The sequence below is a fragment of the Schistocerca cancellata genome, chromosome 1, assembly GCF_023864275.1.
Source record: "Schistocerca cancellata isolate TAMUIC-IGC-003103 chromosome 1, iqSchCanc2.1, whole genome shotgun sequence".
Lineage (NCBI taxonomy): Eukaryota > Metazoa > Arthropoda > Insecta > Orthoptera > Acrididae > Schistocerca > Schistocerca cancellata.
The window spans coordinates 391068485-391082488 of NC_064626.1; the positions used below are offsets into that span (position 1 = coordinate 391068485).

General features: G+C 42.2%; 1 protein-coding gene across 1 annotated transcript in view; it reads right to left on the reverse strand.

The window, feature by feature from the left end:
- The window catches only part of LOC126175607 (D-beta-hydroxybutyrate dehydrogenase, mitochondrial-like), a 78871-nt gene that overhangs the window by 21742 nt on the left and 43125 nt on the right, over positions 1-14004 (reverse strand). The window lies entirely within an intron of this gene.

Below are 14004 nucleotides of genomic sequence, written 5' to 3' on the forward strand. Positions count from 1 at the left end.
GTGCTGTAGTATACAGAGAAGTTGCAGCATTAGAAAAATGCAGCGAAATGCAGGAAGATCTGCAGCGGATAGGCACTTGGTACAGGGAGTGGCAACTGACCCTTAACATAGACAAATGTAAAGTATTGCGAATACATAGAAAGAAGGATCTTTTATTGTATGATAATATGATAGCGGAACAAACACTGGTAGCAGTTACTTCTGTAAAATATCTGGGAGTCTGCGTACGGAACCATTTGAAGTGGAATGATCATATAAAATTAATTGTTGGTGAGGCGGGTGCCAGGTTGAGATTCATTGGGAGAGTCCTTAGAAAATGTATTCCATCAACAAAGGAGGTAGCTTACAAAACATTCGTTCGACCTATACTTGAGTATTGCTCATCAGTGTGGGATCTGTACCAGGTCGGGTTGACGGAGGAGATAGAGAAGATCCAAAGAAGAGCGACGCGTTTCGTCACAGGGTTATTTGGTAACCGTGATAGCGTTACGGAGATGTTTAGCAAACTCAGGTGGCAGACTCTGCAAGAGAGGCGCTCTGCATCGCGGTGTAGCTTCCTGTCCAGGTTTCGAGAGGGTGCGTTTCTGGATGAGGTATCGAATATATTGCTTCCCCCTACTTATACCTCCCGAGGAGATCACGAATGTTAAATTAGAGAGATTCGAGCGCGCACGGAGGCTTTCCGGCAGTCATTCTTCCCGCGAACCATACGCGACTGGAATAAGAAAGGGAGGTAATGACAGTGGCACTTAAAGTGCCCTCCGCCACACACCGTTGGGTGGCTTCGGAGTATAAATGTAGATGTAGAAACCCGGCATTACCCAGGTATTTATTTATAGCTGTGCGTCCACGCCCGTACCACACAGCACCTGGCTTTGTGCTTAATGTTTACGACGTCATATCTCCTAAGCTACGTGTCGACCAATGATTTAATTTTGTAGCTACGTTTAGCCGCAAAATGTGCTGCTGCAAGTGGAGTTAGTAGCAATGAAGAAATAAATTTAAATGTCGTGCACGATCCGACAGTTTTTCACGTATCTCAGTGTTTATTAAGTCGTCTCTCCTGAACCGAGGCCCACGAGAAACACAGACCGTGGCGCGTACGTCACAGCACGTGACATTGAAGGTCTTACAAATGCCAGCACCTGTCTCCGGCAGGGAGCGAGTAACTATTTCAGAGGAGGTTAATAATTCTCCACGTTTAAATGCGTACAAGCTATCGACAACGTATGAGACGTGTAAGACCTGTAATGGGGACCTTTTCAATTATATTTTGATTTCCCGTGAACCCACCACGCAGCCTAGCATTCGCGAACTGTGGCAGAGAAGACGACTAGTGTGACGTCACAAGTTCGTTGCAGGGCCGACATATCTCGTTGACTCCGCCCTGAACTATATGATGTAACATGATATAATATTGTTGGTGCATTCAGCGTAATGTGCGGATACTGTCTGCGACATTTATTGCGAATATAGTTAATAGCAAAGAAGTAACAAATTTGAATGTGAAGCATTATGCAACAACTTCTCTCGTATCTCACTGTTCATGACGTCATATTTTCTGAACTATGTGTGTCGCACATTGATATAATTTTGCACTTACATTGAGTGATATATAAGCATACTGTCTGAAAATATGTCGCCAGTACAGTTAGTATTAAAGAAGCGTCCGCCTCGGTAGGTGAGTGGTCAGCGCGGCCGAATGCTGTGCAGAGGGGCCCGGGTTCGATTTCCGGCGGCATCGGAGATTTTCTCCGCTCAAAGATTGGGTGTTGTGTTGTCATCATCATCTCATCCTCATCGACAAGTAAGGCGCCGAAGTGGCGTCAACTCAAAAGACATGCACCCGGGGATCGGTCTACCCGACGGAAGGCCCTAGCCACATGACATTTCATTTTTCATTAAAGAAGTAATGTATTATAACGTCATGCCTCATGTGGTACTTTTATTGCACGACCAGCGGAAAAATTGTAAGCAATAAACATTTTTCCTTTCGTCATTTTGTTGGGATTCTCAGCAAGAAAAAAATCGTTAACGTTTGATATTATCTGTTAAGTATGTTGTAAGTCGCTAAGTCCTCTGGTTGTCCCGTACTGGATGAATGGTCTGGGATATCACGCGTCGTGAGTTACACTTCTTTTTCACCCCCACCCCTTCGATAGGTACGTGGTTCTTATCCCCCAAGGCGAGTGTCGCTTGACAATAGGGTACATGTGTACCAAGGTTGGCTGAAATTGATCCATTGATTTAGGAGAAAAGTAGAACATATTACATACATACTTACACACACATTTTTATAGTATGTAAGGATTTTAAAGTAATAATAATAATAATAATAATAATAATAATAATAATATGTTTACATTATTGAATATTACATTGCTTCGGCATAACTTCCAAGAAATTGCAATTCAGAAAATTTCTGCCTTTGAGAAGAATCTATCCGGAAATTTGAAAATACAGGTGTCACGCAATTAATTTAAGAACTGTAGGGGTTGGACAAAAAATGGAAACATCTCAAATGTATGTTTGAGCATAAATGCAGATGCTAGCCAAGACTACATTTTGCGCTGTTGTATTTGGTCGCAAACAGCATCCGTCCAATGCCCTCAGTACGTTGCAATTCTCGTGGTGGTCAGAACAAATATGTGAATTGCTAAGGGACCAAACTGCTAAGGTAGTCGGTCCCTAGACTTACACACTACTTTAACTAACTTGTGCTAAGAACAATACACACACCCATGCCCGAGGAGGACTCGAACCTCCGGCGGGAGGGACCGCGCAATCTGTGACATTGCGCCTCAAACCGCCTGGTCAGAACAGTGTTCTGTATAGTTGTGAGGGCGTTATATCCGAACCAAGTGACTTCGAACGTAGGCAAACTGTTGGTGTTCGTATGGTGGCTGCGCCTGTAACCAAGGTGCTGAGGTCTTTGGTGTTTCAAGAGTGACCGTATTTAAGATTTATACCGCATACAGAAAAAGCGGAAAACTTCACTCGCTAAGTCACAACGCGGACAAAGTGTGTGTTGGATGATCGTGACCGACGGTCATTGAAGACGATTATGAACAAAAATAAGAGGACGCACGGTATACAAGTCACTGCCGAATTGAATGTCGCACTCGCGAACCCTATCAGTATCAACATTACAAACACAAAGGAAGCTTCAGAAGCAGAGAAGTGCAGGGCGAGCTGGAATTCAAAACCCCTCATCAATGACGCAAATGCACCCACGAGGAAAAAGTGGTGCTGACGCCATAAAACGTGGCCAAATGGGGCAATGGAAAAAGTCATTTGATGATTCTTGTTTCACTCTGTTTCCAACTTCTGGCCGAGATTACGTTCCAGGAGTGAAACGTGGCGGGTGTTCCCCGATGATTTAGGCAGCCATACTGAGCTAGTCCATGGACTCCACGTCGCATTGCTGCCAAGGATTATGCGACCAATGTGGCTGATCTGGTCCATCCCATGGTGCAACATTTGTTCCTCTATGATGACGCTGTGTTCCAAGACGACAAGGCCTCCGCTCACACAGCTTGCGTCTGGTTTTGTGAGCACTAGGATGAGTTGTCACACCTCCCCTGGCGGTCATAATCACCAGATCTTAATATTATCTAGCGTTTGTGGTTATGTAGAGAAAAGGGCACGTTACTGCTAACCACCTCTTTCATCGTTACCTGAACTTGCCACTATTTTACAGGAAGAAAGGTGTAACTTTCATCTGAAAACCATGTGCAGCATGTGAATTTATTCATTCAGAGACGCCTGGGAGCTGTTTTGCTTGCCAACGGTTTTCCTGCACCGTACTGGGCCTGCTAATGGGTTGAGTCTGTCCTCCTTCCATGTTGTCTGTCCGCTCTAGAATAACAACAAATTATCACAATTTCGGTAGTGTCATAATTTACATATTATAAAATCTAAGTATACACTCACCAGTAGACTATGTTTATGCAGGCATGTAAATGAGGGAATACTGTTTCTTTCAATCGTTTCCCGCTAGCTTTAGGAATTCACGTTTTTTCGGTCTTGCCTCACTCAATTAGCCGATTCTACACGTGCACTCCGTTTCGAGACTTAGTTTCCATGCCACTTTATTCTCTGAAAGCGAGCTGTAAAATTTAGGAGTGGATACACAAAGTGTGATCAGAACGTAACGGGCATTTTTGTGGGTTGACGTGGTGTACTAGTCAGATCCGCAAGATTTTTTCGTTGTTGTGTTGGTGAGTGACTATTCCAACACAGTTGGGGCGCCTCTGCAATGCTGTTTGAGTTTTGGGGGAATACCGCCTGGGCTGAGACGTGACAGGGAGTTCGGACTGTGAACGGAGGCGTGCTAGTGTAATCACTGCGGCTGTTCATAGCCAGGGTGGCGTAGCGGTTAACACATCGTCCTGGTGAGCAGGAGACTTGGGTTCGAACCCTGCCCTGGGTACAAATTTTCATTCGTCGCATCAGCCTGCATATATTCCTCATAGATGTTTGAGACTTGCAGAGGTCTCTGGAGTCATAGAGTCAAATGCCTCAAAAATGTCTGTACAGTGTTAGCCATATCGACTATTTATTCTGTTCCAGATGACAACAGCTGCGTTCACAGGTGTGCACGAATACTTTCTGGTTTATCGACCACTGAGACGCCCCATTGCACCTCGACTGGTTCGTTAAAACATGGAATGTTCATTCCGTAGAGAGTGAATGACAAGGGGACCACAAGACAATCTGAGTTCCGTAATTCTTTTTTTACTTTTTTTATTTTATATGAACATCAGACACCCAAAGCAGTTCGATGCAATTGTCAAAAATTCTCGAGAAAATTGACTGAAGTTTTCTGAGGTTCATTAATACTTTAATGTAAGGTTGACTTTCCAACAGGAAGCTTAGTACTGCGATTGAATGGTCGCCTGCCACCTAGGTGGCATCGGTTCGATTCATGGCTGCGGCAAACTTTTAAACAATGGTGTGTGCTCCGCGAGCATTTCCATGAAGTGTAAAATAACTAAAGATGAAAAAAGTTTAATCGGTAATGTTTTTTAATTTAAATTTCTACAATAAACAATCTTTAATAAAAGATGGGTAACAAATAATTTATATTTACAGTGACAACTGGATATTTATGACATGTACAATTAGAAACATGGAGACGTTAATTTTTCTTAAAAATAACAATTAAACTTGTGTTGATTAGCATAAATTTCATGAAATTTATCTTTAAATGAGTAAGTGTAGAAAATGTGCGGAAAAAACGAAAAAAACGGCAAAAATAACACTCGAATCAGAGATTTACAATCTTGAGGCTGCTGATTTTTTTCCCATATTTATGTATTTTACGTTTCAAGGAGATTCTCATAAAACATCACCTTTATTTAAAAATTTGCATCGGCTGGGAATTGAACAGAGGCCCCCCAAGCGGCAGCTGAGAACTCTGCCGAAGTGCCACGCTGCCTGTCAAAACAGGGACCTGACTTCAGTGTGTTCAGGGCACTCGGAAAATTTCTAATTCGATTTTCTCGAGAATTTTTGAAAATTGCATTGAAATGATTTGGGAAATAGATATTTCAGTTCTGCACCTCACGTACCATGAATACATGCAAAAAAACTACAGTAATACAATAATCAGATTGCCGTGTGCTCTCCTTGTGAGACTATTCGGAAAAGCTTGTGAAACACGGCAGTTAAGATTCCACAATTTGGCAGCTCTACGATATCTAACAAAACAAATGACTTCAGTTCGATGTTATAGCTTACTTGAAGAATAAACTGCCCTCCTGTCAGAATAGTGGCCGTTGTCGAAGCTAGAGGCGGTGTTAGCGTGACGTCTCCTAGGGGTTGCCGATATTTTTTTTCGGTATGCTTGCATTTCGTAAACCTAGCTGCACGCTGTCGTCGAAAGGAAGATGACATCTCACTCTCTTTTCGTTCTGAGCTTCGCAACAGACTGTTTTGTCGGTCCCATAAGGTGATGAATTCAGCTGAACGATGTAAATTTATCGAATATCTCATATATATATATACACACGAGCTGCAAGGCCGGCGTAAGTAGTTATAAGGATACTTCATTACTGAAACATAAAAAAATGTAGAGAAGAAATGTTGCATGTAACTGAACTGACTGTTTTAGGGTTTTGTAGGTCAGTTGGTTAAAAAAATGTACCCTTACAGGATAACTTTGTTGTCCACCTGTGTTTGCCCGACTGTTCAAAATCGGTTTGCTCAGGAACGAGTAAAGGTATCAGCTTGAAATTTATATCACGTACTGAGGTCTATAGTCATTTGGTGGTGTAAAAATATGAAGCATCTAAGTCAATGCACTCAACAGATACAGACACATTGTCACCTATTTTGATACTCGTAAACTCACTCATTAAAACGTAGAGATTTTATAGGTATTAAAACCCATAACGTAGAATAATGAAATTTGGCAAGAAGGAAAGTTTCAAGTACCAGTAAAGGAAAAGAATAGGAAAATTGTTAATTTGTAGTTATATCAGCTTCTTTTGTTATTTGCTTCAAACTTGAAATGGAAACATTCTCGAAAGTCTGGGAATCCTTGGTACCGATATTTTGCGGGTATCAATGCCGATATCAGACAAACATCGTCGAGATCCCCGATTCCCAGGATGAATGGACTGCCGAAACACACAGTTAAGTTTGTACGGAACCCTCAGTGCGCGAGTAATACCCTCACCTGGCCAAATTTTTACAGCTTCGTTTTGAACAACTACAACTATACTTTTATTTCTGTTCTTTATTTTAGCATATCACATTTGCTATATTTTTCACCTTTTGCAAGCGGTTTTTTCTTGCTTATTCTCCATAGGGATGGAAAAAATTAGTGTCTGTGAAACTCATTAAATATTTTTAGAAAGTTTCATTCGAGATAATTTGTGTGATGTGATAAATTATGGTGGTCCACAGGATGATGATTAGGAAACATGAAATGAAAGAAGAAATAGTGGAAGAAAAGCACTTTATCAGACTATACGTGTGTACGTGTAACATTAAAAAGCAAGTCTCGAAAGCACTGCAAAGAGCAGTATACATAAAATCAGTGTAGCGCAAGAGTGTCTTTCATTCTAGATTTAAAAATCTTTGTTTTATCGCTCAAGGGTTTTCATTTCTGTTCAGACTCAATGAAAAGATAATTAGGACTACAGTCTGAATCTTTCTCCGCAGTAGTTAAATAAGATATATCGAAGTACAAACTGTTTTTCCATAATTTCGGTTCGGTGATTGAGACAGTCAAACAATGAAGCGCCAAAGAAACAGGAATAGGCATGCGTATTCAAATACAAAGATATATAAACAGGCACATACGACACTGCGGTCGGCAACGCTTTTAAAAGGCAAGTGTCTCGCGCAGTTGTTAGATCGGTTACCGCTGTTACAATGGCAGGTTATCAAGATTTAAGTGAGTTTGAACGTGGTATTATAGTCGGCGCACGAGCGATGGAACACAGCATCTCCGAGGTAGCGGCGAAGTAGGAATTTCCCCGTACGACCATTTCACGAGTGTACCTTCAAGATCCGGAATCCAGTACAACACCAAATCTCCGACATCGCTGCGGCCGGAAAAAGATCGTGCAAGAACGGGGTCAGCAATGATTGAAGAGAATCGTTCACGTGACAGAAGTGCAACCTTTCCGCAAATTGCTGCAGATTTCAATGTTGGGCCATCAACAAGTGGCAGCGTGCGAACCATTCAATGAAACATCATCGATACGGACTTTCTGAGCCGAAGGCCCATTCGTGTTGTAGGGAAGCAGCCTACTCACGCTGTATAAAATTCACATCGGTCTTTCCATTGTGTGCCAGCCTAGTCCGCTGTAACTAGTTCTGACGTCATAAACGTTGCGCAATACTTTAAAAATCAAGTAAATAATCTGAAACGTTTCTAGAATGTCAGGAGTAATACTAAATCAATATGTGTTGAATATCAGTTCAATAACTTTAACCATTTTCGAAATTAGGATGTTTTTCTCTAAAAATTATTGGCACAACAGAAAAGAGCTAGAAACTTAAAAATTTATATTTATGTTCCTTTTTCATAATAATTTAGTAGAAACAGTATTCTGGATCTCACAAATTAAAATTTTAGTTGAAATTCACGATTTTCTGGTTTTGTCTTAGAAATTAAGGAAGCAAGATAGATTAAGTAGGCGAATAAATAAGGCTAGGATGTTTAAATTTAAGTAGAAGGGAGATCCGCTATAACCGTAAATATGTGAGAAGTTTCAATTGAATAACTATAAAACTATAGCGATAGCGATCTCCACAGGGCAAGTTCAGAGCTCGTCTACTGCGTGTAGTGTAATTAAATTAATTCTCTCGCCCAAAATATTTGACTTAGCCACGTCAGACTTTTATTATGATTACTTACCTGTGTGCTGAATGCACATTTAAATTGAGAGCTTCATCGGCCATCAGCAAAGGAAGCGATGATTTATTCAATAACTTAAAGTGGTGCATTACTATTCCAGCGGCTAGTCGGTAGAGCGGAATTGATCAGGCGTTCCCTTAGCCGTCCGCACCGCGGCTTTATATATAAGACCGCTGCGCGAGAGAAAAAAAGGCCCCAGTTCTCTCCAGACGCTGAATAGCACATCACCTGTGCCGGGAGTCGCGTCCCGTCGCGTCGGTATCATTGCTGTAAACAGCCTCGGATGCCGTAATAAGTTACTCGGGATACGCGTAACCATGAAATCATTTTCGAGTGAAGTGTTAATTCTGGGATGACTTTAATGATCCATCTTCAGTTTGCGTATGTCGTATTTTCACGTGCCGCCGCGGGACAGACATTCTACCATTATTTAGCGTGGCGTTTGATGAACATTATCATCAACTTATGGCGAGCATTCACTTAAACATTTAATTTGAACAGTTATAGTTGCATCAGCGCATTAGACTCTGAACTGCTCTAGTAGTTGGATTGTGTGGATTCATTTTGGTCTGTGACTTTCAGAATATAGTGAACATTTTAGAGAGAATCATTTTTGATTATGAATCCCAGACAATCTCCTAATTCCTCAGAGATATAAGCTGTAGCTATAAGTGTATTTCTCAGATGAAGTGGGCACTAGGAATTCTAATTACAGGCTTCACGTTTTTGCTAATCACTTTCTGGTTGCCAATATTGTAGTTAGAGAGCCGGTGTTGAGAACGGCAAACAACAGCATTAAAGACTGCATAAATAATAGGAACATTTATATAACAATTAACTCCACCCGCCGCCCCACATATGGTGCATCGGCCGGGAAAAATAAATACACTACATTATTAATAACAAATAATTCCACCCGCCGCCCCACATATGGTGAATCGGCCGGGAAATGCATCTTCGGATTCGGGAGTGAAATGCGACACGCAACTGAGTAATAGAACAGTGATAGTGTTACGTGTGCATGTGGATGACGGAATTGGACTAACAACGCATCTGGATTGAGGAACTGGCGCTGAGTCTAGCGGCGCTGCCGGTATCGCGAGAAGCCAGTTTCGCCTCATCGCAGTCGTCCGCCGGAGCAACGGGAGCCGCGCCTGCAGTTGCGGGCCACGCAAACACACAGCAGCCGTCGAAGTGCCGTCTGCAGTTCAACGCGCCGCGTCGCGTCAGTAATCCTGGTACGCCGCGCCGGCAACGCCATACGTCGTGCAGGAGGAACTAAGTTAAGTGAAAAGCTGTTAAAACTTTAACTAACCTGCACTAAAAGACTGTCGGCGATGGAACCGCAAAAAGAAACAGAAGTTAAACTTAAATCAGAACCTATGTCTGTGGAGGGAACTGTAAATCCAGACAACGGTTCGAGTGTAAATATGCATGAAAATAGTAATGTTAAAGTGAAATATGAAGTATTGTTTCCTGACAGTAGTGTGGCAAGGGGCAATGATTCAATAATAGAGACCCCTGTAGTAAAGCAGAAATCAGAAATTGTTAATTTATTGGATGATAGTTTATCTGATGAGTTAAAAACGAAACAGTCATCAGAGGTGGTGATCGATCAGACGTTTCAGTTAGTTTTGATGGTTCTGGTGTTGGAGCTAGTTTTTTGTCACCTGAGTGTGATAAAAAACCAGCTAGTGAGCAACCCAAAGATACTGGGGCTATTGATTTAAATGTTATATTACAAGCAATAGCTACCAGTAATGCTAAAATGACAGCTGAATTAAAGTCTGAAATAGCTGAGATCAAAAGCAGTAATGCTGAATTAAAGTATGAGATTGTGGCCAGCCTAAGCAATTTTAATAAACGTTTTGAGGCAATGGACAATAAATTAGAATCCAATAAAGCTGAATTAGAAACTTTCTTCAAGACTGGCTGCAATAAGTTGAAAGAGGATCTGGACAGTTTAAATTATAAAATTGATTACAACCATGAGGATATTAAGAAAAAGGTTGCTCAACAATTTTTTGAAATGTATAAAACAGTAAAATCCGAAGTTGCTGAGGTTCGCAAAGACTTCCAAATGGAAGATGCGAAGCTGGAGCACAAGTTAACAGAAAAGATCGAGGAGGAATCTGAACTGTGCTCAGATAGGTTTAAAGATGTTAATATAAAAGTAAACATATGTCAAGCAGAAGTAGACGCAATCAAAACTGATACTACTCATATTGTGCAAAGAGTAGATAATGTTGAAATGAGAGTAGAAAATATTAGTACTAACATCGCTAACATTGAGAGTAAAGTAGCTTCAGTAACTTCTGGTAATGGTAGTATGCAACAGATTGTAGCTGCAAACGCCGCTTTTATCGGGTGTCGGCAGTAGTCTGTATACATGTTTATTCATATTTATAACTTCCGCTGTGCTCTCTCAGCCTGAAGGCTTTGCAAACGGCACTCATGTCCCGAAGAATGAGCTTTCAGGTTGGCAATTTTGAACATCCCTCATGCATACGGAAATACATCTCTCACTTTTTAAATTTATGTTAAACACGTCCTATTTTGTAATTTCTCTTCTGCCTGAAAACTTCAAATCTGAACTGAGAGTATGGAGACCTGCTCACAAAGGAAGCCTCTGATGCCAACATTTTTAGGCACTGCAGTATCCTTCGAGGAAATAAGACTACAGGTAAAAAAAATGGTTCAAATGGCTCTGAGCCCTATGGGACTCAACTGCTGTGGTCGTAAGTCCCCTAGAACTTAGAACTACTTAAACCTAACTAACCTAAGGACATCACACACATCCATGCCCGAGGCAGGATTCGAACCTGCGACCGTAGCGGTCGTGCGGTTCCAGACTGTAGCGCCTTTAACCGCTCGGCCACTCCGGCCGGCACTACAGGCAATGTTAAGTCTTCGAAGATATAGAAAAGCCACTTCCTTCTTTTAACTATTACACATATGCCGAGACACCACGACGTACTCCGCATAATAGCTTTAGAAGGCCAAGATCAAGTAAAACGTGCACTGCAATTCTTGCAGAAAAGGAAAGTGCTATTGACGTGCCGTTGTCGTAGAACAGGTTAGTAGTCAGGGGCTCGTATTGTTAACCGATAAACAGATTGTAATAATACTTGTAAAATGTTGTTTTTGCGCAAACATACACTTTTGTAAATGTGACAATGTCTGTTGACATTAAACTAAAAGCAGGGCAAATTACAATGTTTGTTGCGGGATTCTAGTGCGAGTCGTTTACCTGATATCGTATTCTGAAAAGTTTCCACACCGTCACTTGTTTGTGCCATTCAATCTGCGTAGTTGCTAGGTAGATGATGTTCACCTGCTTACAGTGTGCTTCTGTGTTCCTTGAGTGCTCTGCCACTTGCCAGTCAATGTGGGACAATCCAAGCAGTAGGTCATGAGTGGACGAGGGGATTTGCCAACCCAGAAAAAGCCAACACGCTCGTGGTTTATGGAGAGTGCAAAAACGTTGCAGTTCATTCTTGTACGGTGTATGCGACAAGATATCCCAGATACGTCCACCATCTCGGCAATTATTTCTCAACCTCTTCAACCAGTTATGTAAAAGTGGTAGTGTAACACCTAGAAAACATAACGGAAGGAAACAAGTGTCGACAGATTAGGGGTCTATTAACGTTCTTGCTGCTGTTGCAGTTAATCCGCACGCTAGCTCCTTACAATCACAAGACGAAGTGGAATGAGTCAGACAAGTGTCCCTTGCCTTCTCCATCGACATAGGCTTCATCCCTATCATATTTCTCTCCATCAAAGGCTGCATGGAAACAACTATGCATGGTCTCACTCCTGATGTATTTTGTATGTTGTTTAGTGATGAAGTCACATTTGGCAATCACTGACAGATAAACCGCGGAAACATGCACTACTGGTTTGCTGACAATCCCCGTTGGCTTCGTCAGGTAGAACGTCAGCGTCCATGGAGTGTAAAGTGTGGTGTGGGATAGTGAACCATCAGCTCATAGGGCCGCTCGGTTTTCATAGGCGGGATATAGAGCGGACACAAGTGTTGCAGCCTCCTAACAGACCATCTTCCACGGAGGCTAGAAGACTCCTCTGTAGACTAGGAGGAATCTGTTTTGTCCAGCCCATAGTGCTGAAAGTACTACAGCTGTCTCCACGAATTATTTCCAAATCGTTGGATTGGATGTAGAGGACCTGTACATTGGCAGGCCCGTGCCTCCAATTTGACAAGTGTAGACTTTTTTTCTATGTGGAATGCTGAAAGATGCTGTCTACAGGACCATATCAACTGCAAAGACTTACTACTGCAGTCTGCTCTGACATATCCACTGAAATGCTTGCACTTGTGCAGTAGTTCCATACCAGACTGGAAGCGTGTATTGCCGCTGCCAGTGGTCAGTTTGAAAACAACCTACATCTACATACACACTCCGCAATCCACCATACAGTGCGTGGCGGAGGGTACCTCGTACCACAACTAGCGTCTTCTCTCCCTGTTCCAAACAGAACGAGGGAAAAATGACTGCCTGTATGCCTCCGTACTAGCCCTAATCTCTCTCATCTTCTCTTTGTCGTCTTTCCGCGAAATATAAGTTAGCGGCAGTAAAATTGTACTGCAGTCAGCCCCAAATGCTGGTTCTCTAAATTTCTCCAGTAGCGATTCACGAAAAGAACGCCTCCTTTCCTCTAGAGACTCCCTCCCGAGTTCCTGAAGCATTTCCGTAACACTCGCGTGATCAAACCTACCAGTAACAAATCTGGCAGCCTGCCTCTGAATTGCTTCTATGACCTCCCTCAATCCGACCTGATAGGGATCCCAAACGCTCGAGCAGTACTCAAGAATAGGTCGTATTAGTGTTTTACAAGCGGTCTCCTTTACAGGTGAATCACATCTTCCCAAAATTCTACCAATGAACCGAAGACGACTATCTGCCTTCCCCACAACTGCCATTACATGCTTGTCCCACTCATACTGCTCTGCAATGTTACGCCCAAATATTTAATCGACGTGACTGCGTCAAGCGCCACACTACTAATGGAGTATTCAAACATTACGGGATTCTTTTTCCTATTCATCTGCATTAATTTACATTTATCTGTATTTAGAGTTAGCTGCCATTCTTTAAGCCAATCACAAATCCTGTCCAAGTCATCTTGTATCCTCCTACAGTCACTCAACGACGACACCTTCCCCTACACCACAGCATCATCAGCAAACAGCCGCACATTGCTATCCACCCTATCCAAAACATCATTTATGTAGATAGAAAACAACAGCGGACATACCACACTTCTCTGGGGCACTCCAGATGATACCCTCACCTCCAATGAACACTCACCATCGAGGACAACGTACTGGGTTCTATTACTTAAGAAGTCTTCGAACCACTCACATATTTGGGAATCAATCCCATATGCTCATACCTTAGTTAGGAGTCTGCAGTGGGGCACAGAGTCAAACGCTTTCCGGAAGTCAAGGAATATGGCATACGTCTGATACCCTTCATCCATCGTTCGCAAGATATCATGAGAAAAAAGGGCAAGTTGCGTTTCGCAGGAGCGATGCTTTCTAAAGCCGTGCTGATGCATGGACAGCAACTTCACTGTCTCAAGGAAATTTGTTATATTCGAACTGA